General features: G+C 42.9%; 1 protein-coding gene across 1 annotated transcript in view; it reads left to right on the top strand.

Moving 5' to 3' along the window:
- Positions 1–6,950: 6,950 nt before the first annotated feature.
- Positions 6,951–25,811, top strand: part of atp2b4 (ATPase plasma membrane Ca2+ transporting 4) — a gene marked incomplete at its 3' end in the record, with an annotated part of 262,124 nt that continues 243,263 nt past the window's right edge. Inside the window, exon 1 of the mRNA XM_084315824.1 lies at positions 6,951–7,807. The remainder of the gene's footprint in view (positions 7,808–25,811) is intronic.

A 25,811-nucleotide genomic window follows, 5' to 3' on the forward strand; every position in this document is an offset into this window, starting at 1 on the left:
AGTGCCGCTCAAAAGTGTGTATTTTGTTGAAAAATGCCTGACCTATTTTGTACAATGCACTATTAACATGACAAAACACCTTCGCCTGCATGGTGTACAAATCAATGAGTGTACATTCCCATGTTTGACGAGTTGTGTCGGTTAAGTGAAAATTAAATGTTTGCTTATTCTCATCAGCGAGACAGAAAACAAGTTATACTTGACAGAATTGCTAAGAACTGTGTGTCAAATGCAAATACTGTAATGTACTATTTTGTAGATGAATGTCTGCAGATTACTAGTAACGCTAACATTACTAGCCAGCCTACTGCTAAGCCAGTGATCCCACAATGTGACGCTCCATTCACCTTAGAGGCAAAGGGAAACATAGACGCAAAACCGAGGTCCTGACTGAATCTCGTCGTTAAAGAACCCAGGATGCCTATCGCAAAGATTCCCTGACATTCCTTGCCAAATTCCCAATCAGGTCTCTGACATCAAGGCCACCTAATCATCCCTTCCCCTTAATTGGCTGATATCAATCCCTGTCTCCTGAGCCGTTCAGCCATTGTGTAGTGTGATGTGTGCCGGGGGCAAGTGTATGGCAGCCATTGAGCCTGCATAGCCCAAGGTTGGGTGCTACCAGTGGTGGTGAAGGAGGCAATTTCCACTCTACATTGTGGGGAGCGCTTTGAGTATCTATATGCACTATATAAATGTAATTAATTATTATTATTATTATTATTATTATTATTATTATTATTATTATTATTATTATTATAACATGTCAGTGGAGAAACTTGAGTGTCACAGCTTATTAGTCCATAGGCCAAAATTTCACTTGTCGGCAGTGTTAATTTTGTCAACGAAAATGATGACTAAATATGTTTGTCAACAAAGCTTTTTCCCCTGACTAAATCTAGACTAAAACAAAAAAGACAAAATCGAGACTAAAACTGACTAAGACTAAAATGCTCAGACCTGTAGTTGACTAAAACTGACTAAGACTAAAATGAAAAATAAATGAAGGTGACTAAATATGATGAAAACGAAAAAGGAGAATTTGACACATGACTTAGACTAAAACTATTGGTTTGATTATGTCTTATGGTGTATATATGTGGAGCACTTCTATGCTCTATGTATATATATTTATATTATTTTTGTACAACCAGGGGTCATGTCTGCTTCACATGGGCTGTGGAAACGTTCGGTTCACTTTACTGTTTTTGTTATTTTAAGACTGGTGAGGGTCTTTAACTGTTTACGTCTTTAACTCATTACGTTATGGGGGGAGTGGGGCGTCTACATGAATCTATGATCCCAATAGAAATTAATGTGAATTTGACTGACTGTAGCGGTACATAGAATTGCATTACAAGATAATAAAATGCCTTTTTTTCATTTATGGAAAACGAGACAAAAATGTCATCCGTTTTCTGCAACTAAATCTAGACTAAAACAAAAAAGACAAAATCGAGACTAAACCTGACTAAGACTAAAATGCTCAGACCTGTAGTTGACTAAAACTTACATATCATTTTTTTTAAAGTGTTGCGTGAGACATTTTTGTCAGCAGAAGTCTCCACGTGTGCAGTCAACCAATGTCATTTGCTAACATCATCCTAGCTAGTATACCATCTTTGAAATGAACCACAGCTCCGCTGGATGTCGCTGCTTTCACCGAAAAGATTTCTTGTGGGAAAGATGGGATGTAAAGCGCTCGTTTGAGTCTCGTCTTCACTTGCCGTCCCTCGCTGTCGAGCAAAGTCACTTCGGCGTCCCCCCTCATCTTCGCCATCCTGGTCGCTTTTGTCCCATCAGCCAGCTCTATCACGTGGTCCTCAGGTCGAAAGTCGACTGTCTTGAACTTCGCAAGGTCATTAATCATGTGGGTCGTAGCCCCACAGTCGACCATAAGACCTTTCTTATTTCCAGTTTGTGTCTGACAGTCACTTATCTTGAAAAATAATGACGCAGTGGTGTCATCCTCCGTGCCGCTGTTAGCCTTCTTTACCTGGTTGCGGTATCGCCCTCTGCCACGGCCCCTTCCTCTGTGTGGCGTGTCCCATCGTCTCTCCTCTAACCCTCAGCTCTGAACTGGGCAGAATCTGCACCTGGCTCGCTGATAACAAACTATCATTACACCTGGGTAAAACAGAGTCCATTCTCTTCGGCTCAAATAACAAACTCAGCAAGACCGACGGCTTCTCAGTTACAGTCAAGGAAAGATGAAATTACATACCTAGGTTCCCTCCTAGAGGCAAATCTTTCCTGTGACAAAATGGCATCCAAGGTAATAAAAAAAGTCAACCAACGAACTAGATTCTTGTACCGGATCTCCTCTCTGGTAAACAAGAATACCCTGAAGACTCTGACAGGAGCACTCATTCAAGGGTACTACGACTATGCTTGCACCTCATGGTACCAAAGCACCTCAAAGGCGCTAAAAACAAGATTACAAACATCACAAAACAAACTGGTCAGACTTCTACTTGACCTTACCCCTAGAACCCACCCCACCCCTGCCCACTCTGACAACCTACGATGGCTTAGAGTAGACGACAGAGTACAGCAACTTGCAATGGGCCTGGTCTAGAAGATACACTATACGACTAAGGTACCCATGTACATGTCAAAATACTTCCCAAAGGTCAGTGAATACCACGACCACAACACCAGAGGAAGCTCAACAAATCATGTTAAACCCAGATTCGGCTCAAACAAGGGACTAAACACGTTTCGCAATTATGCCACATCAATGTGGAACGCCCTACCCAAAGCTGTAAAGGAATGTGAATCCCTACCCACATTCAAAACCGTTCTTAAAGAGCACCTACGGGAGGCTGCAATTCGAAACTGGCCACCGTAAATGTCCAAACCCCCCCACCCCCTCCTAATAGACAGTCTCCTCCCTGCCGTATGTATATTTCTCTCCCACCCACCCACCCCCTCCAAATGTACAGTCTCCTCCCCACCGCATGTATATTCTCTCCCCACCGTATGTATATTTCTCTCCCACCCACCCACCCCCTCCTAATGTACAGTCCCCTCCCCATCATATGTATATACTCTGTCAGGATCTATGGGTAACAGTACTATATATTTGAATATCGTATATGTCACAAATGTAACAATACTAAATACCTGTAGGTCATGTATGTCCCTATGCCATAAATGTCATGTATGTTGTGTATGTCATAAATGTCACTATGAATTGAAAATGGGGGACCCTGATGTAAACAAGACGAAAGTATTTCTCTGGTCTGCATCCCCTTAACAATTGTGTGTATTGAGCCGTACTGTATTGTACCCATTCTGCAATCTGTTAAATAAAGTTCATTCATTCATTCATTCATTCATTCATTCATTCATTCATTCATTCATTCATTCATTCATTCATTCATTCATTCATTCATTCATTCATTCATTCATTCAGGCTCCCAGTATTCTCTTATAACACAGGTTTATTGGCATACACAGCTAAATAGTTACAAATAGGTTGCTCTCAGGTTCTCTGTGTGAGCTGAATACTGAAGAAGGAGACAGAAAAAGCCCTCTCTCCTCCAAGGTGAAATACCAGAGACAACACCCAGATTCTCCCTGGCATAATGTCCATTTGTTATCACCCCGTCTTTTGGTTATCTCCCTCTCTGGCGCCATAAAGTTCAACACAACCTTGGTCCTCCTAGATTTGTTATCCCTGTGAGAGAGTCTAGCTAACTAAAATGTTGACACTTTATATCAGGTCAGAAAAAAGAATAGACTGTTTTTTTCATATCAAAACTCTCGGCTTAAGGTCCAAATGAACTTAGACCTATATAAATGGTAAATGGCAAATGGCTGCTTTTTTATATAGCGCTTTTATCCAAAGCGTTTTACAATTTGTTACTCACATCTTACCCATTCACTCACACATTAACACACCGACGGCGGAGGCAACCATGCAAGGTGCCAACCTGCTCATTGGGAGCAAATACAATTGTCTTAATGGTTTTATCTTCTAAGAAAACGCTACCGCAATCCTACAACGTACAGCGTGAATGACCCAACTGGGAAGGGATCTGGGGCAGATTGAGCCACAGATGTCCTTTTATTATGAATAATACAATACTTAAGCTATCCTGTTATTGGCGTGTTATAGTTGAATGGATATGGATGGTTATTAGGCCTACTTCATATGGGACAATATGAATGAAATGAACAGCCTATGTTTGGTTGGATGAATTTCATTGTAGCCAATGTGAAACAAAGCGATAACCTAACTGAATGCAATGAATGAGGCATGTAGCCAAATTCATTTCAGTGATGCAATGGGAGAAAGATTGTTGCCAGACACAGCTGGTGAAGCTACTATATAGGCTATGTCACAGAGGGAGCTATATTATTGACCAACCAGCCTTAAAAGGGAACACCACTCAAATTAAAAATGCCAATATATTATTTCAATGGCAGTTAAATCAATATTTGTGAACATGAGCTACAGTACTCTCTCCCAAAGCCAGAAACCAGAGAATAATCAAACTTGTGACTGATTTTGTGGACCCACATAATGTATGTTTTCTTTTTTTATATCCAAATGAGCTTTATCATAATAGTAATTGTCTCCGTTCTGAACTCAGAACATTCCCCTGGGTGCCTTCAGACTTTATACTTGATGACACTCTAGTTTTTGGATTTGGGAGAGAGTTGCTCATTTTCACCACATTTGTACCGTCTTTGACCAGATGAATAACATGTATGAATTCTGAAATTGAGCATAGTTCCGCTTTAAAGGTAGAATCTGTAATACCATCGAACAGTGACTGCTAAGCAAAGGGCCCTTGCTTTGCTTGCGTTCCATGTGTGGGTTGGAGTTGAGTGGGGATAGAGGAGGGGTTGCTATTTCTGGCCACACCTCAGGCTCTGCCAAGAGAGCCTTGAGAAATGCATATCATATTATAATAAATTACTATATATATTATGCTATATTATATTCTTAATATATATTAGTATATATTGCTATACTATAGTAACTTATAGTGTGAATTACTCCAGGCGTCTCTTGGCAGAACCTGAGGTGTGGCGAGAAATAGCAACCCCTCCCTTATCCCCACTCAACTCCAACCCACACTTTAAAAAATATTTTAACAAAGAGGGGTTCTTTTGCCTAGAGGTGCCATTTGACAGCATTCTACAGATTATATCTTTAATAATGTATTACAGCTATGTCATTTAGAATTCCCTCTCTTAATGTGCTACTTTATAATTACTGACCCAGGTTAATTAACAGGACAGGCAACAGGTTTGACTGTCTCAAGATGCCTCAAGCCAAAGACGTTTGAAGGTAAAGAAAATCTATTTAAAGGTGCTATAGATAACATCCAGCCACTTGATGTCGCATTTAGAGCACCAGCATGTAATTTATCCAATCAGGTGCATTGCACGTGGGGAAATGGGAAGTAGGGAGAGGATACATGTAAACAACAACATGCATTTTGAACCCGCCAAATCTTTCTAAATTATAAATTCATTAACTCTTTCTCTGCCATACCCGAGATTTCTCGGGTTATGTCGCCATGCGTTGAATGGGTTCTCGGGTTTTGGTCCTTTGATATTTTCCTTTGATCCCCGTTCTATACTGTCAGCCGGAGCCGGACCATCGACAACTAGCTCAATTGGTAATGCTGCTTGGCTGTGGATCCTATGGTCCGTTTGTGACAAGTTCGATTCCCTTAATTTTTTATTTATTTTTTTAACGTGCATGCAATGTACCAATATACAATACGCTATAGTGCAAAGCAGAAATGGGATGAGGTACAATTTACAGTAAGGTGTATGCGTTGCAGTGCAAATGCTTCTTACTGTTGCGCTCCAGAGACATGCTTTGGTCCAACATTAAAACGTCAAAGTAGAACTATTATGTACTTTCTCAGTCAGTGCTAAGTGCAGATGCCTTATGCAGCATCACTTTTCACATCAAAACAATCAAAAGAATGCACGTTAAAAAAAATAAAAAATGTAAGGGAATCAAACTTGTCACAAACGGACCATAGGATCCACAGCCAAGCAGCGTTACCAATTGAGCTAGTTGTCGATGGTAAAAAAGGGGGGATTACTGCTACATAATGCTGCCGCGACGGAGCTCCGCCGCGACAATATTATTAAACAGCGGCTCTGTCATTGAAGTGGGAAAAGTGAGCCGTATTGTATATTAGTACATTGCATAGTATATTGTATAGCGTATGGTAACTCTGCGGCGTTGAAGGCGGAAAGCGGCGGTGAACCACAGCAGCCTCGTTGCCGCGTCCTGGGGCTGCCCCGGGGCGTGGCTGCGGCGGGTCACGTGCCTGTCGGGGCCAATCAGGCCTACCCCGGAAATAGGAACGGTTGCGGAACTGATACAGGCAGTATAGACTTTTTTTTTCCATAGCCGCATTTTGCGGAGACGCTCTCTGATTGGCCACTGACTGACGCTCTCTGATTGGCCACTGACATGTGCGCCCAATCGCGTGACGAGCTGTGTCTTTGCCCATTTCCGGGTCTAACAGCCTGCAAACTACCTAACGCCTAGTTTATCACTGGTTAAGCTTAGGCGACTCTTTCGAAGTTGGTTAAGGTTAGAGTTTGGAATCAGGGCTGGTGTTCTATCGCCCTGCTCTAAGACAAACTCTAACCTTAACCAACTTCGAAAGAGTGCCTAAGCTTAACCGGTGTAGAAACAGGCGTCACACGATTGGGCGCACATGTCACATGAAGTGGCCAATCAGCGAGCGTCTCCGCAAAATGCGGCTACGGAAATAAATAACGCGTATAGACGCTGGCTTTCAATGGAGACCACTGTTTCCATCCGATGATTCTAGATGAACTCAGATCCACCTTAAAACGGGTACATCTCGAGCAGGCCCCTCCCCTCTCTGTTTCTGCGGCGGAGCCTCCTCCAGCAACAGCGCCTCGGCAACGCCTCCCTCTTTCGGTTTTCCAGCCACGGAAATCGGCGACCAAAGAGCGCTGCGCTCTAATCTTTCCCCGTGTCCCGGTTATCGGTCTCATTTATCTGCACTTTCAACGCGGATGTGCGTGTGAACCGCGAGCCCCGCGCACACAACTCATAAGAAGAGAGAGAGAGAGAAAAAGAAAAAAAACATCTCCTGCCGTGTCAAGTTTTACTGGATCTGCCGTTAACGGTCAAAGAAAACTGGAACCTTTTTCGTCTTCGAGTGACAATTTCCTCCTTTTAGAAAGAGGAGGCATTTGTATGTGATCGTTTCTTGAGTGAAACTCTTTCGGGGCAAAGAGTTTATGCTTATTCGTATTGGGAAGAAACTGGTTTAGAAACAAATAAAAGCGCTTCAACTGCACTGATCTGAACTGCCTGCCTGGCTCCGAAGTGTTTAACCCTGGTCGTCTCTGCCCCGTAGTGACGCCTCCGCCGCAGTTGTCAAGTTGGGAAACCCTGTGATGTGAAAAATAATAAACAAACCCCTGGAACACTCCCGAATCCAGATCTCACGTCTCCAGCTTGGCGCATAATTGATGTTTAATCTCCTCACCATCTAAACACGAATACACGTCTGTGATTCGGTTCACGGGTTCACTTCTCTGTTTGCTCAAGTGCAACTCACCCCAGTTATTATTAGTGCAATTACATTTGTTTGCCCCGAAGCGCAAGATAGGCTCTTTTTTGTGGGGGGTGGATTGGAGACGTTAAAGTGGATTTTAATCGTTTTTTTTAAAGGGACTGTCGTTTTTGTCGTCGGTTGGCTGCTCGAGCTCACAGGAGGACGGCGCGAGGTTCTACTGGTCTGTCATGTCGCGAGGCGCCTGAACACTGTTGCTGTCACACCGGGTGAGTACTAGTACTGTACTTGTTGTTTCTCCACCATGATGATGACGCCCACTTAGCAACTATACTCGACTAATATTTTCCACAGGTGTTGAAATGATTCCACTGTCGCGCGCGACGAGGATATCCTAACGGCTACTGTGTTTCTGTTCCAGCTCGTGCACTCTTCCTACTATACGCGACACAACATCCCATCATTTTAATAACACCCTTGCTGTTTTGTAAACCACCTGTTTTTATGTGTATTATTGTCGCTTCTTTTAAAATAATATTTAATTTAGTTTTAATTATTATTATTATTCCTTTTTTAATGAACAAACGTTGACGGTTTCGTTTCCTCCTTGACTTATTTCCTCCTCTTATATATTAAAGTGGGAGTAGGCTGTTGTGAGGAGGCTGCTGCTGCTGCAGCACAGCAACCAGGGCGCGTGCCCAGTGCGGATGTGTCTCTGTCTGTAAGTGTATCTGGTGGCAACAGTTTGCCCACTGTGTTGAATATCCTCTACTACCACCGATATACTGTATATATCACAATGTTGTTAACGGGGTATAATAATGTCATATAGTTGGGCTAAAACACGGTGCGTAAAAGTCAAAAGCTTTGCGCAGTTGTCTGACCTCGGCTGCTGCTGCTGCTGGGATGATGAATGCGGTGCGTTTATTGTACAGTATGATGTATAGGTTGGTTACAGGATGAGCCTGTTCAACAAGCCGACCATACAACATGCCCGACACATTATACAATACACATACACTTATTTGGATATTTTTCAACCAATACGCTCTTCTTGGGGTTGTTATATGGTGAAAGACTAAAAAGAAGTTAAGAACGCGCGGCAAAAAAAGAACCGTCTCGATATAATTACCTAAAGCTTGCTCACTGCGAAAAAGTCAATCTTTCTTACGTCATCTGTAAGGATGGGCGTATGATTTCCCTCACCCTCCCTCTCCTCTTCCTCTCTCCCCTCCTCCCCGCTCTCTCTCCTCTTCTCTCCTCTTTCTGGGTGTGTCCTCGCGCTGTTGCGTTTCGAAGGAGGGGAGACCCCGCATATTGGCTCGTGGACTCCTCAGCTCGTACCGTGACCTCCAAACGAGGGCATCTCCTTTATTTTCCTCCCCTGTAAGCAGTAAAGAGCCGCCGATATCAGGTTTTTCCAATATAGTCGGTAGACCAGACCCCACCCACCCCACACTATCACAAGTAGAATAGATGGAGCAGCCCAAATCACTGGAGCAGCCTATATCTATTATATTCTACCACGGCACCAGTACTATAGTAGTAGTGAGGTTATATACAAGCACCCCACCTTCATAATTATGCTATGAAAGGTTGGGTTTCACTGAGGAATTACACAGCTAAACATGGCCTCATATGTCATACGATCCCCACCTTTTGCTGGCGATATAGCATTCGGGTATGACACATTTAGTTGCCTGTGTTACATAAGTCTCAATCAATTATTTATCCTGAAGACTGCAGCGTGCTGAAGCGAAAAGCCTATATTTTAGTTATGGATGTGTATTTTGCCCGGCAGGTTCATGCTTTCATTGTAGGCTTTAATCGAGTGCCTACTTTATCTGCATAATTTTTCACAATAACCCTGTTTTCAGAGAGAGAGGGGGAGAGGCAGCTTGTGCATTTCGGCATTACTAGGCTATTAGCGACAAGGAAAGTATCATAAAACATCACCACGAGAAATGCCCGTTGCAGATGCAAGTCATCTGGAAATGCCACAGAAAGCTGTCACTTCGAATACTATCATAACATTTGGAGTTTCTGAGTAAATAGCCAGTGGGAAGGCCAGGCGACACAGCTTGTATATCAAAACAGTGTTTTGCTATATCATTTATGCCTCAAGTGTGCTTCTGGGTTTGCAAGGTCAAGGCCGTGATGTGTGATGAGACACCTTCAGGTAATGTGTGTGTGCAGATTTGCGTGTGGGACAGGTTGTTTGTGTGTTTATGTGTGAAGAACGATGGGATGGGTTGACGTGTGTGTGTTTGTGTGTTGCCCCAGCAGACTGAAGGGTGCTCAGAGCTGTGCACATCAAGCGAGGTTTAGCCTGCCAGCATCTGCTGCCTCTAATTAAGAGACTCCACAAGTCTGAGAGAGAGCACACGCGTGTGTATATTAGCCGTGTAGTGCTTGTGTGTGTGCCTGCTTGTGTGTATATTAGCCGGTGTAGTGCTTGTGTGTATGTGCGTGCCTGCTTGTGTGTATTGTGCGTGCCTGCTTGTGTGTATGTGCGCGCCCGCTTGTGGAATATTATCACACGGGCTGTTTCTCTGTATCTATTCTCGTCGCATATTCGCATCCTCCTGAACGTGTTTGACATAATATAATATTATATTATATATTTAACGAACCCAAGTATCGTTCCACCGCCAGAGGACGCCAAAGGCAGAGAACGGATACAATTCCTGGATGTTAAAGGGATAGTTCGGGTTTTTTGGTGTATGAAATACTTGCCAGTAGTGTAATGGCTGCAACTCTGTGGTCAGAGTTCTGGCCGGGTCCACCTGTTTGAGGTAGTCTCACCCGTTTGAGCTGGTCTCACCCTGGTCCACCTGTTTGAGGTAGTCTCACCCTTGTCCACCTGTTTGAGGTAGGGCTGGGTGATATGGCCTCTAAATGATATCGCGATATGTTTTGGTCATATCACGATACACGATATATATCGTGATATTTTGACATTTCCTCTAAAGCACTTAAAAATGCTTGATTTAACCATTTGATGCATACAGTCATGCCAATATGATGATTATAATAAGTCCCTGCAACATATGTTTGCATTATTTAACCATGAAGATGCTTTAAAAAATTATTAAATGAAAATGTACTAAGAGTAGTCTACTGAGACACTAATAAAAAATGTATTTACATCTAAGACAATTTATATAAAAACTCTTGGGTGCCTAAGACTTTTGCACAGTACTGTGTTTTCTATCCACTTTAGCCAAACACACACACACACATATATATATATATATTAGGGATGCACCGATATGAAAATTTGCCACCGATACCGATTGTTCAACTAACAATCAATTTTTTTTTATATATATATTTTTTTTGGTAATATATATATATTTTTTTTTATGAAACGACTGTATATTTGTGTTACAAATTGTGCTCACCGATATGAACATAGGCCTCTTTACTTACTTAAAAAAAGGAAACAGCACTATCTCTCTCCCAGTATGGTCTGCCGGGCTGCAGCTAGATACTAGTTCTCCCAGTATGGTCTACCGGGCTGCAGCTGGATACTATTAGGCGTGTTCAAGATGGGATAGGCGGACGCAGATCTGCGCAGGTTTTACTACGGCCTCGCCAAGCACGTTGCATGACGGTTAGAATGTTGTCCGACTTGCTCTGAAAATCTGACGAGACGAGGCGTGAAAATATCGCGGGGCCGAGCCACGCACAGCCTTCAGAGCGAGGCGTCACAGTACCTCTCACCCGGCTTCTCCATGCAAATCCATGATGGGGAACGACTTGCTGTCGTTGCGCAAAGCGCCTATTGGCTCAGAAAAGTTGTCACCTGGTTGTCACCACCAGCCACGCCCACAAGAGGAAGTTATGAGACGTTTGATTGATTGATTGAAGACTTTATTACAGTACGGGTCCCGTCTATCAGATATATTTATTATTATTATTATTGGATACAGGAGTTTGGGTACCAAGAGCTTCTTCAAATAAAGTTTTCATTCATCATATCATGATAAACTTCAAGTTGCGTGTTGTGTGTGCGCGCACTGCGGTGGCCAGGAGGCGTGTTACTGTTCCGCAACAGTAAGTTACTTCCGGGGTAGGCCTGATTGGCCCCGACAGGCACGTGACGCGGCAAACTCAGGACGCGCAACGAGGCTGCTGAGAGCTGTCGCGCGGAAATAGGCTGTCTATTGCCATTCTCTAACACAAACTCTAACCTTAACCAGCTCCTTAACAGCGCCTAAACTTAACCGTTCTAACCTTAACCAACTCCGAAACAATGCCTAACCTTAACCTTAACCTTAACCATGCCTAACCTTAACCATAGAAAGAATATTGCCATTCTCTAAGACAAACTCTAACCTTAACCAGCTCCTTAACAGCGCCTAAACTTAACCGTTCTAACCTTAACCAACTCCGAAACAATGCCTAACCTTAACCTTAACCATAACCATGCCTAACCTTAACCGGCGAAAGAATACACGTTAAAAAAAAATCACGCTAAAAAAAAAAAAATTGATGGGATTCAAACTCGTCAACAACGGACCGCAGGATCGCAGGACCGCTGCTCTGCCAGGTGAGCTGAAGCGCAGAATGAGAATCATGGCGGATTAGGACGGTTACATTATTCCGCAAGCTCTGCCGCTCCGCGGAGCGGAGCGTGCCGCGCGGCAGAGAAAGTTGCGCGTCACGTGCCTGTCGGGGCCAATCAGGCCTACCCCGGAAGTAACTTACTGTTGCGGAACAGTAAAAAGCGGCCAGGAGCGCGCAACAAGATGGTATACATTATGGTATATGATTTATGAATAGTATATTCCACTATCAGTATATGGTGTGCTATACATTTGAATCTAATCTAATTTTGCACACGGCCTATGTGTAATGTGTGTGGTGGTGATGTGAACGCGTATCTGCCAATGCGAGACTAGACGAGAGGCTCTCGTGAAATCTGAAGTGTCCGGCGTTCTGACTCCTCCCCCGGCTGCACTCGGCTACTCTCGTCTACTTTCGAGGCAAACCGAAATCCATCTCGAACACGCCTATTGTCTCAACCAGAGCTCTCAACCAATGAAATTTTGATTGACAGTTGATTCTGCCAATTACGTCACACACCGCTTGCACCCGCCTCTGCTGTTACCACCAATCGGCAAGCGCGTACATTTTTTACTTCCGCTTTTGTCCGCCATTGATTTTGACAAGAGGTTTTCTACAACAACAACAACGTTGGCCGACGTTTAGCTTTTAGCTCCGCAGGATGACTAAATGAGGCATAATGATTTTACTGCAACGAATGTTATAATAAAACAAAGCCTTTCTATACATGTGTCTGATTGAAAACTTTATTAACAGATTGCAGAATGGGTAAAACTCAGGGCTCTATGAGCAACGGAAGGAACTGAAACTGAGCTAGTATGAACTTGCTACGTTCAGGGTAAATAATATGCTGATGTTATTGAACGTGTAACACTAACAATATAACGTTAATGCCACAAAATGAATGCATTTGTTAATTATAAGTAGTAATTTTGATGCAGTAGCTTGTGTGTGTGTGGGCCGGGGGCGGCGTTGTGCAGGTCGCAACGCGACTTTTGCCTTTTGACGCGACACAAATTGATGGATATTTATCGGCTACTGCCATCGGCACATTTGAGCTTATCGGCCGATAGGCCGATTGCAGTCAACAAGGCACTTATCGGCCGATACCGATACCCGACCGATACATAGGTGCACCCCTAATATATATATGTGTATATATATATATATATATATATATATATATATATATACACACTACTGTGAGAAAATTATAATCACACACAAAGGGATAATGGCTTAATGATTTTAGAATATTTCAGATAATTAAATGTTTATATCATCAACTATCCAGTTAGTATTTATACTGTAACGTTTGGCTACTTTAAATCATTGAATGTAGAGAGAGAGCGAGAACGCGCGAGAAGAGAGCCTTGCCAGGCCTAATGCGAGCCAGGGAAGTCTTGGGCTTGTAACGTGGCTTCATCTAGAAGTTTTAGGGTTAGCAGCTAACTCTAGTTAGCCTAGTCATGGGATAAGTTAGCAGCTAACGTTAGCCCATTGCTCGCGTCAATTAAATTGCATGTCATTAAAGGTCCGCGCTAGTCTGTCTAATGAAATTACAATTGCATGTCATTGAAGGTCTGCGCTGGTCTGTCTATAATGAAATGAGAGGACAGCTCTGCGCTAAAGCAAGTCTCATCTCAGCCGCGACGTGACACAACATATACTCGATGTTCACGATATAGTAATTTACTACATCATGTAGAACAAGCCGCGATACATCGAGTATACTCGATATATCGCCCAGCCCTAGTTTGAGGTAGTCTCACCCTGGTCCACCTGTTTGAGGTAGTCTCACCCTGGTCCACCTGTTTGAGGTAGTCTCACCCTGGTCCACCTGTTTGAGGTAGTCTCACCCTGGTCCACCTGTTTGAGGTAGTCTCACCCTGGTCCACCTGTTTGAGGTAGTCTCACCCTGGTCCACCTGTTTGAGGTGGTCTCACCCTGATCCACCTGTTTGAGGTGGTCTCACCCTGGTCCACCTGTTTGAGTTGGTCTCACCCTGGTCCACCTGTTTGAGTTGGTCTCACCCTGGTCCACCTGTTTGAGTTGGTCTCACCCTGGTCCACCTGTTTGAGTTGGTCTCACCAGTCCAGACCAGCATCAGTATATTTGACTGGAGAGGAGCTCAGAGGACCAGTCCAGACCAGCAACAGTATGTTTGACTGGAGAGGAGCTCGGAGGACCAGTCCAGACCAGCAACAGTATGTTTGACTGGAGAGGAGCTCAGAGGACCAGTCCAGACCAGCAACAGTATGTTTGACTGGAGAGGAGCTCAGAGGACCAGTCCAGACCAGCAACAGTATGTTTGACTGGAGAGGAGCTCAGAGGACCAGTCCAGACCAGCAACAGTATGTTTGACTGGAGAGGAGCTCAGAGGACCAGTCCAGACCAGCAACAGTATGTTTGACTGGAGAGGAGCTCAGAGGACCAGTCCAGACCAGCAACAGTATGTTTGACTGGAGAGGAGCTCAGAGGACCAGTCCAGACCAGCAACAGTATGTTTGACTGGAGAGGAGCTCAGAGGACCAGTCCAGACCAGCAACAGTATGTTTGACTGGAGAGGAGCTCAGAGGACCAGTCCAGACCAGCAACAGTATGTTTGCGCGATGCACTAAATACTTTTATCTGTTGGTTTATTTTAAAATTAGAACCCAACGTGAACTCTGTCTGTCCAACAAATGGATACTCGTCATTGAAAATGAATTAAAAACGGATGTAGACGGACAGACACAGCGGATCAATGTAGCCGCATAACGCTAAAGAGCGTCTATTGAGCGTCATCTTGTCAAATGTCCGGTGTCACCAGTTTCGGCATGAGTTTATTAATCATGGGAGATTTCATATCACCGCGGCAACCCTACCTTGCATGCATAATCCAGGTGAAAGTAGACTAGAGAGTGGCACATAATTAATCACTGACAGTAAATAGGAAATACTATACGTTTTCCAAAACATTCATGCAACAAGCCAAGCTGGGAACCACAAGATTTTTGTTGTGCACATACCACTTCAAACGAACGTAGGTGTGAAAGCCCCCCCCCCCCCCCCACACACACACACACACAGACACACACGCCTCCGACATGTCATTTCATTCTCTCGTCACAAATGGGATCCCTGTGAGGAAGCAAGAAGCTTTGCATGGAATTACTGTTAAAGAACCAATCCAGGTTTTAGAATAGATCAGTCAATGCTAAAGTATAATTTATGGTAAGTTATTGTAATATGGACCATTTACATCCCTGAAATGAGAGACCCGTCCATCACCATAGATCCTGCGTGTGAACGCGATAACTCAAATAGCTTTGAATCTTAAAATTTGCGGTGCACATTCATGACACCTAGCGGAAGAACTATGGGGCCATTATTGTTCGAATATTATTTGGAAATGTATGTGGTGAGCTGTGTAACTATCTCAGTCTGTACACAGATCTGTAAATCTGTACAGGAGCAGAAATACTGATTTTGTTTAGCGTGTTCAACTTTATCAACCTTTAATGAATGAACCCAGACGTCATCTTGGGTTTTTTGATGCATGAACTAACATTAGCGTTAGCTAGCTAGTAGCTACCTAACGTTAACGTTGGGATAATGTCACAAATGGCAAAATAATTCAATAAGGTCATTCTATGTCAGGATATGACACCTCCGGCCAATGGGTGGGGTTGTTTGTCCACTTTGTTAACGCTTAAAAACCCATTTTTGGCAAATAAAGGTTGATAAAGCTGAACATTCAAAACAAAATCTGTATTTCCGCTACTCTGAAATGGAAGTCAGCTCATGTCAAGCTAGCTTAAATAAGGAATTCTACTTCTGGTCTTAAAGTCACTGCTAGGTGCTAGGGATGCACCGATCCGGTATCTGTATCGGCCGCCGATATCACTAAAATAACTGGATCGGGTATCTGTAAAAAATTTAAATCGGATTTATAAATAAATAAAATAACAATTCAGTACATTTATATCTATGTGTTAATTTGTTACATTTAGTTTCACTAAGTTAGGAAAGTAATGTTTAAAGGCCCACTTGCAGGTTGTATTTTTGTTCAATAAACAATGTGACGGTGACTTTCATGATGAGGGGAAAAAAACATGTAAACACGGGTCTAGTCTAGTGGGACACGGGAGGACGGCGTCTCCTTGAGTTAACGTTAGCTTAGCTACCGTTACAAAATGACCCAGTCAACTATTCACTTTTAGTTTAATACATGATGAGGCATTGTCTAACCCAGTGCTTCTCAAACTTTTTCTGTCAGGCCCCCCTTTGGCAGACCAAAATATTTTGGGCCCCCCCTCTCCCCTCGCCCCAACAAAATAGTCATGAAATGGGCCATGTTTAAATTTATTGAAATAACACCAATATCGTGACCTTTCAAATTGGCCCTATATTTTGTTTTCAGAGCTGTCATGGATGAAAAGCCAGCTTCAACTGTATGTGGTGCTGAATGGTATCAACACCTTAACTGCTGCATCATGAGATACTTGGTGGGCCATGAGATGAGATACTTGGTACTCAGCACCACACTCTGAAACTAGCTCTCTAGGTGGTATCAGATGAGATTTCAAAGAGTGTTTCCAAGAGTTTGGATGGAGATGTGTCAGGAAGCTTTGTCTCAATGTTGTCTGTAAAGGTTTTTTTTATCCAGAGTAACTTGGTGATCCTTTTCTGTGTTTTATTAAATAATGATTTTCAGATTTTGAGAAATGGTATTTTCATGGAGAACAGTGCAGCTGCAACAGATAGCACTTTAGTGATAATTTTCTGTAATACATTTTTTATTTTTTTTTAAATAAATCTCAATGCCCCCCCTGTCATGCCTCTGCGCCCCCCCTGGGGGGCACGCCCCCCACTTTGAGAAACACTGGTCTAACCGAACGGTATCTAGCCGGCCAGATAGCTCCTGACATCAACAAATGCTCCAGCAAGTATAGTAGGTATGTATGATACCTGTTAGCTGTTAGCTCACGTTAGCGCAAGTTAGTTCACTGTTAAAAACGAAATGTCCCATTGAACTAAATAATTCACTGAGGCGTTGTATTAACGTTATATATCCGGCTAGCAGTAGCTACAGATAGCTCCTGATATCAATGTTTTATAACACTGATTCGATGCGTATTCGAGCTGAGGGCTTGCTGAGCACAGTTAAGTAACGTTATACCAATAGGGTCCAGGTGCAGCGCCGGAGAATCCTGGCCGTAGCTCGAGGCTACTCGAGTATAGGTCCAGCTGCAGCTCCGGAGAATCCTGGCCGTAGCTGGAGGCTACTAGAGTACACACAGACAGTGGAGCTTGTTGCGTGGTGGCGATGTCTCGCAGATAATACAAGTACAAGTCTAATTATATAATATATATATTTTATATAAAAAAAAAAGATTATATAAAATAAATTTTAATTTCTTTTAATCAAAAACGATCGGTCTCGGCCGATATGGCTCACGACAATCGGTGATCGGTATCGGTGGCAAAAAACCTGATCGGGGCATCCCTAAAATAAACGCTAGATTATCGATAGTATATGTGTACGTATGCACGCTATAGACGCAAGCTGAAAAATCGATTCTCTTATTTCCTCATCAGCGATCACAGCCAAACAGCCACATCACACATAGGGGACACGTTGATACAACTCTGATTATCCCAAGACTGGTAAAATAGATTCCTTACCTCAGATCAGATGTTCTCCAAAAAGATTATTCCAATTCCTGATCGCCATTCCAAATATCGATCACACTCATTGATTCATTATTCGCTGCTGTAAATATATATTTCAGGCTGATTCCCATCCCGCGAGCAGATCGCTCTTGAGCAGACTGCTCGCCAGCACAAGGAGCGAGTTGGCTCCCCCCCCCCAGAGATCTACAGATCCCAGGTCAGTCTAAGCGACTGACCTGCAGTTACACAGGGATAGACGATAGGGGGCGCTTTTTTCCAATCTGAGCTCCTGTAGGGGCTGGTGTACCAACGGGAGACTCAGTTGATGAAATATGAATTCAGATCGCTAATAAAACTATATTTGTCGTTGTGCGCACTCAACAGGGGGGCTGATAAAACGAGATATGTCGTCCGTGGCACTGAAAGTGTTAAGTCAAGCCTGATGTTGCCTTGCACAAAAGAATGATCCCAGTCTCTTCCACACGGTGACAGTGAGGCAATGGCATACAGTTTATTAATTGAATGAATGAAGTTTATTTTCTGTCTTTGTTTACAACAAATCAAAAACACACTTGTGATCCTTTACCATTCTTAAAAACAAAATGTATTTTAATATAAATAAAAGAAAAACTCGTATTATTTTTAAAAACTTTTTTGAAAAAAGGTTTGAACAATAGGTATCTGATCGGTATCGGCTGATACCCAAACCCAGGTATCGGTATCGGGACTGAAAAAGTCGGATCGGTGCATCCCTACTAGGTAGGGGTGCACCGATATATCGGTCGGGTATCGGTATCGGCCGATAAGTGCCTTGTTGACTGCTATCGGCCTATCGGCCGATAAGCTCAAATGTGCCGATAGCAGTCGCCGATAAATACCCATCAATTTGTGTAGCGTCAAAAGGCAAAAAAAAAAAAAAGTTCACTCGAGACCTACCTGCACAACGCCCGCCGTCCCCCACACACACACACAATCTACTGCATCAAAGTAACTACTTATGATTAACAAGGCATTCGTTTTGTGGCATTACGTTATATAGTTAGTGTTACACGGACAATAACATCAGCATATTATTATTACCCATAGCTAGGCCTGCCGCGATAAGCAATAAATCGATTAATTGCCGCGATAATTAAAATGAATGCAATGATTTTGACGGGCGCGATTAATTGCTATTTGCGCGTTTGTTTTAATGAGGCGGACCCAGTGCCCCTTGTCAGTCACTGTCCGTGTTGGGAGGCGGGCCGCTGGCTTTACTACAGAGCACAGCACAGGAGCTCCGTGGGGCTAACGTTACCCCTCATTGTGTCTATTCTACTAGCATTAACGTTACTCATACAAACAGAGTAAACACAGTTTTCAATCAATCAATCAATAACAACATTAACGAGACCCTCGTTGTGTCTATTCTGCTAACGCTAACGTTACCTCTCATTGTGTCTATTCTACAAGCGTTAACGTTAGCTAGGCTGTCTATGCTAACGTTAACGAGCATTAGGCTAACAAGCTGTAACGTTACCAGTCGCGTCTATTTGCTAACGTTAGCATTAGGTAATAACCGGTTTAAAATGGATGGTGATTACCTCACGTTGTGTCTATTCTACTAGCATTAACGTTACTCATACAAACAATCAATAGCGAGTTATATTGATCACGCTATGTACGATAGCCATGCTAAAACGCTAGCACAACATTAGCACCTAACCTAACAACAAGCCTTAACAAGTCAGCGATCTTTTTGCGAGACTAAACTCTCCGCTCGGTGGCAAATTGTGTTGATGTCGGTTTTGTTTAATCAATAAATGAGGCAGAATACACAGTGACTGTATCCTTTGTTTATTGCACTTGTGCCTGCTGCAAACATAATGATTATGAAATCCTAGAGACGCGTCTCTATTCAGTGGTCTGCAGTGTTTCACGTGACTTTTCTGGTACCCAAAAAGTACCTGATAACCACAACAATACTTCCGGTCCGGTCGGTGGGCTTCAAAATAAAAGTCTTAAACACCGGAAAAGACGGAGCGGTTGGCTTCAAAATAAAAGTTTTGGGAAATAAATTTCTCCAAAAAAAAAATTCTCTAACCGGTCGCAATAATATCGCTTATCGCGATATTTTCGGGGGCAATTAATCGCCCAGCAAAATGTGTTATCGTGGCAGGCCTACCCATAGCAGCAAGGCATTACTCCGAGTCCGTTCATTAGCTCGGTTCCATTCCGTACCAGGCCTGTACAGTGCGAGATATATCTCGCACGTGCTACAGCAACAGCGGTCTGTGCAATGAATGGATTTACTTCACTAGCACTGGTGCGATAGGGATTCGGTTCATATAGATACTCTTATTTTGAAAATCCTGTAGCGGGTCTCATTTCTGCCCACGCGCAGCTCCAGCTATAATAACTAGGCTCGACAGCTAGCAACATTCAGGTGCATATGATACTCTTATTTTGAAAAAACTCCGTGACAACTCGACGAGTCATATCCGCCCTATCCGTGCTTGCAAGCAGAGCAGCGTGTTGGTGCGCACTGCTGCTGCGTAACACAGCAGTGCGCCTACACGTCCCGAAATAAGTCCGTGGTGTTTTTTTTTTCTCGCAACGGGTCAAATGCATCTACATGCTTTGCACCGTCGCCATTCCTTTATGCGCACATCGCCCGAAATTAACGTTTATGTACCATTACAATCACTACAACGTTAGCAAGCTAACAAGCTAATCCTGATCACAGGCAGAGCCAGCAGACACAGTGTGGAAAGGGAAATGGGGGGGCACTCTCTCCCCTTCCCTGTGTGTGTGTGTGTGCGTGCGTGCGTTTGGAAAGACGATGAAGTCACTAGTCAGGACTCAGGACAGGAGTATATTATAGTAAACTGAGGATGGACAGATAATGTTGATATTCAAATATAAAAAATTTCGAGAGGAGTGGAAGTTTGAAGACAGACTAGACTACAATATGATGCAGGGGTGGTGAGTTGAAACAGTGTGTGTGAATGAATGAATGTAAACTTTATTTAACAGATTGCAGAATGGGTACAGTACAGTACGGCTCAATACACACAATTGTTAAGGGGATGCAGACCAGAGAAAGACGTTTGTCTTGTTTACATCAGGGTCCCCCATTGTGTGTGTGTGTCCCAACCGACCCCACTTCTATGTTTCAATAAATTATTTGCATTTAAAACTATTAACGCTGACTCATTCCTTCAGTCCACTCAAAATTATGCTAATATTCCTTATGTTGTTTATGATATTAATTGAAAATAGCATATGAGAGTATTACTATTATAGTAATAATAACACATGGCGATATACTAAATGACAGCCAAACATGGCACTGCAACTAAATAACACAAATACAATAGGCACATTTGTGACTGTTACAAATATAACATGTTTTATACTTGTGCTACAAGATTTTGGCCTGTGCTACAAAACTATCAACCTCTGTAGCACCAGTGCTATGTGCAAAAAAAGTTAACGTACAGCCCTGCGTACCCAACTACACATTCTGCAATCTGTTAATAAAGTTTTCAACCAGACAAATGTATAGAAAGGCTTTGTTTTATTATAACATTTGTTGCAGTAAAATCATTATGTCTCATTTGGTCATGCGTGGAGCGCCGGTCGGCGGGCCGGGCAGCTAACGTAGCTACGTTATTAGCTATTAGATGCAAGACTAACGTTACTGGTGAAAATGTGATTTGCGTTGGAATACTCCTTTGTCAACTTGCTGTACTTTGCTTGCAGGTCTGCAGTCATTATTGCTGCATTATGAATAACCCCAACTTTAGCCAAGGTAACGTTATGGCTAAACCTTTAACAATAGTTAACGCTAGCTTTCGGTTAGCTGTTCAATGCTATTAATAACAACTCCCCGTCAACACCCTCTCTCGGGAAGATGGCATTTAAGAAAGTATCTGCTGTTAAAATGAAGTGTTACACGTTCAATAACAAGCATATTATTTACCCGAAGATAGCAGTAAACAAGGCATTACTCCGTTAGTCCGTTCATAGCTCGGTTCCATTCCGTTGCTCATTCCGTACCCAACTACACATTCTGCAATCTGTTAATAAAGTTTTCAACCAGACAAATGTATAGAAAGGCTTTGTTTTATTATAACATTTGTTGCAGTAAAATCATTATGTCTCATTTGGTCATGCGTGGAGCGCCGGTCGGCGGGCCGGGCAGCTAACGTAGCTACGTTAAGTGTGTTCTGCTCTCGCAAACAGAACAATGGCGGCATGCCCGGAAGTAGAAAAATTTATAAACGCTTGCCGATTGGTGGTAAGGACAGCAGGAGGTGGGTGCTAGCGCCTAGCGGTGTGGCGTAATTGGCCGAATCGACTGTCAATCAAAATGGTTCCATTGCATTGGTTGAAAGCTCTGGTTGAGAGAATAGTATCCCGCTACAGGCCGCAAGAATGGTTCCATTGCATTGGTTGAAAGCTCTGGTTGAGAAAATAGTATCCCTCTGCAGGCCTCAAGACGATACTGGGAGAGAGATAGTGATACCATAAACATATTTCTTGATGTTTCCTTTTTTTAAGTAAGTAAAGAGGCCTACAAATACAAACATACACATACAAATATACAGTAGTTTCATTAAAAAAAAAAAAAAAAAAAAAATGTTTTTTTTTACAAATACTTATATACAAATATCGGTATCGGTATCGGTATCGGCCGATAGTGTTAGTTGAACAATCGGTATCGGTATCGGCGGCCAATTTTCATATCGGTGCATCCCTACTACTAGGTGCTACCACCACCCGGCTGTAGCTTGGAGTTACAGACAAATCTCCACACATGGCAAAATCATGTGTCAAAAGACAGACGATTGAGAGACTCGCCTGACTTGTAATTGATGATATAGACATTACAGATCTATGTACGCCTTTACAGATCTATGTACAGATTTACAGATCTATGAACAGATTTACAGTATGTACAGATTTGACAGATCTACGTATGGATTTACAGATCCGTGTACACATTTACAGATCTTTGTACACATTTACAGATCTTTGTACGAATTGAGATACAGTTACACAGCTCTCCACACACATTTTGAAATAATATTGGAACAATAATGGCACCATAATGACCCTTCTAGATTTGAGTGACCCCATGACTAGGGTTGTGTTCACATCTGAACTGATACCTGTACCATACATTTTTATTTATTTAATTAATTTCAACATTGTTATTTATTTAGAAAATTGTATTATTTATTGTTGTAACACACCACACAAACAAAGTCGCATGATCATGTATTATGTTTTTAAATGTTTAAATGTCAACATTATCTGGCCATCCTCAGTAAATTATCAAAGTCCTCTGACCTCGTCTGATCTTTCCAAAGACCCAAGAGACAGGACAGTAATATTATATATATATTTGTGGAAAAGGCTCCCTCTAGTAATATTACACTCTTATACTAAACATGTAAAGGTACAGAAATGTGGTACCGATTGATCTAGTGCGGATCGGTACTTGTAGTCCGATCCGACCCATGACCTCTCCTCTAGTGCTACCATCACATTTTGTGCTATTTTTACACAAAATCCAGTTTTTCTACTTCAGTGTTTACACACAATATGAAGACATTGCCAAACAAATGAGATGTATGAGAGTCACTGATACTGCCTGCTGCAGATGGAACACCTCAGAACGTTCCCCTGAGACACACACTTACACACACTTACATAACCTGTGTGTGTGTCATTCACCACGGATGAGGAGCCCCCTGCTTAGCTCAGCAGGTGTTTAGTGGGTGTGTGAGAGAGAGAGAGAGAGAGAGGGAGAGAGGGAGAGAGGGAGAGAGGGAGAGAGGGAGAGAGAGAGAGAGAGAGAGAGGGAGAGAGAGAGAGAGAGAGGGAGAGAGGGAGAGAGGGAGAGAGAGAGAGAGAGAGAGAGAGAGACCATATAAGTGACCAGAGAGGGAGATGGACGGAGAGAAAGCAGGATTTACCCTCACTCCTTCTTTTCCTCTTTCTCTTATCCTTGCCAATTAACCACTTCTCTCTTCTCCTCTCTTTTCTCCTCTTCTCATCTCTCTTCTTCGCTCCTCTTCTCATCTCTCTTCTTCTCTTCTCTTCTTTAGGGTTGAGTGCACTAATACTAGAATCACTCACTCCCAAGTCCAGCTAAGTCTCCTATCCATCTGAGTGTCTCAGTAGAGCATCCCCTCTCGCTCTCTCTCTCTCTCTCACTCACATACACACACACACACACACACATTAAGCTGGCATGCTTGGGTTGGTCTGAGGAGGGGACAAGGATATACACTGGCCTCTCATCAAGCTCGCCCTTTGGTATGAAGTGAGGCAGAGCGAGAGAGCGAGAGTTTGGTAGCGAGAGCTAATGGTGTCATTGTTGTATTATGACAAGCTGAAGCCCTTTTTAAGAATCCCACCCTCCTCTCTCCTCCTTCATCACCATCATCTCTCTCTCTTCTCGGCTCTCCAGCAGAGTCGCTTTTCTCTGTTGCTCTGACATTTTAAGATGTGTGTGTGCGTATGCGTGTGTTAATCCCAATGAATTTCAGTCTCTCAGCTAGGTGTTGAAACTTTCTGCTGTGTGAATGTGTTGAACTGTAGCAAGATGGTGACGCGTGTGTGTGTGTGTGTGTGTGTGTGTGTGTGTGTGTGTGTTGAGCTGCATAATGTGTGCCGTATGTGATGGTGGGGAACTGTCTAGATATTGTATGGTGTGAGGTGGGGCAATATGTCCAAAATATCACATCACAATATTATTCTTAATTTCTGACAGTATAATGGTATTTCATTTTCCACTACAAATTACAATGTGATTTTGAAGTCATGATGTTATTATTATATTATGGATATAATCGTCGTGGTGCTGTTTTCTTTTCCTTCCTTGTCTGTACCGCTACAGGGACATTTCTTTCATTCACTTAAAAATAAACACTATGTACATTTTCTACACTATGTATATGTTGTGGATGACGATACCTTTCTGTACACTTCCCTGCTCTATGTGAGATATTTATTTATTTAATTTATTTAACCTTTATTTTAGGGGTGCACCGATATATCGGTCGGGTATCGGTATCGGCCGATAAGTGCCTTGTTGACTGCCATCGGCCTATCGGCCGATAAGCTTAAATGTGCATCGGCAGTGGCCGATAAATATCCGTCAATTTGTGTCGCGTCAATCTGGTCCACACGTTCAAACTTTGAAAAAAGTTTCAGTCAAGCGACCTGCACACACAAGCTACTGCATCAAAGTTACTTATGATTAACAAAGGCATTCGTTTTGTGGCATTAACGTTATATAGTTACACGTTCAATAACATTACCCGAACATAGCTTTTATTATAACATTCGTTGCAGTAAAATCATTATGCCTCGTTTGGTCATCCTGCAGAGCGCTGGTAGTCTACTCGTGGCCGGCGGGGAGCTAGCGTTATTAGCTATTAGTTTGTTGTGGTTCTCGCATGCAGATCAATGGCGGACTTCCCGGAAGTAAAAAACGAATAAGCGCTTGCCGATTGGTGGTAAGAACAGCAGCGGCGGGTGCAAGCGGTGTGACGTAATTGGCAGAATCGACTGTCAATCAAAATTGTTCTGTTGCCATCTACCTGCATTGCTTTGGTTGAGAGAGATAGTGCTCTCTTATTAACACTTTAATCGCCGGAAACGCCGTAACTCGTCATTGCCCGCCATGCTCATTCTGCCGAAGACGCCGTAACACGTCTTTGATATCAATATTTCAAAAATCTGTGATCGAAATCATATTTCTCCTCCGGGGACCTGAGATATACTGCTGATCTCCACTCAACTCTCTAACGGTTCAAGAGCGCCATCTGGTGGCCGATCGGCAGATCGGCCAACAGGAAGTGACGCGCCAAACAGGAACTGCTCATCCATATTTCGTCCGGGCACTCGCGATCGTTAGCCGGACTCCATCTCGACACACTGGATAATCAATCGCTCGCCCTAACTCAATAAACAACGTTATTTGGACGTATATAGTATTATACAACCTGGAAATGGTTCATCTAGATCAACATCCCATAATCGAAA

The sequence above is a fragment of the Notolepis coatsorum genome (genome assembly GCF_963971535.1).
Source record: "Notolepis coatsorum genome assembly, chromosome: 6".
NCBI lineage: Eukaryota > Metazoa > Chordata > Actinopteri > Aulopiformes > Paralepididae > Notolepis > Notolepis coatsorum.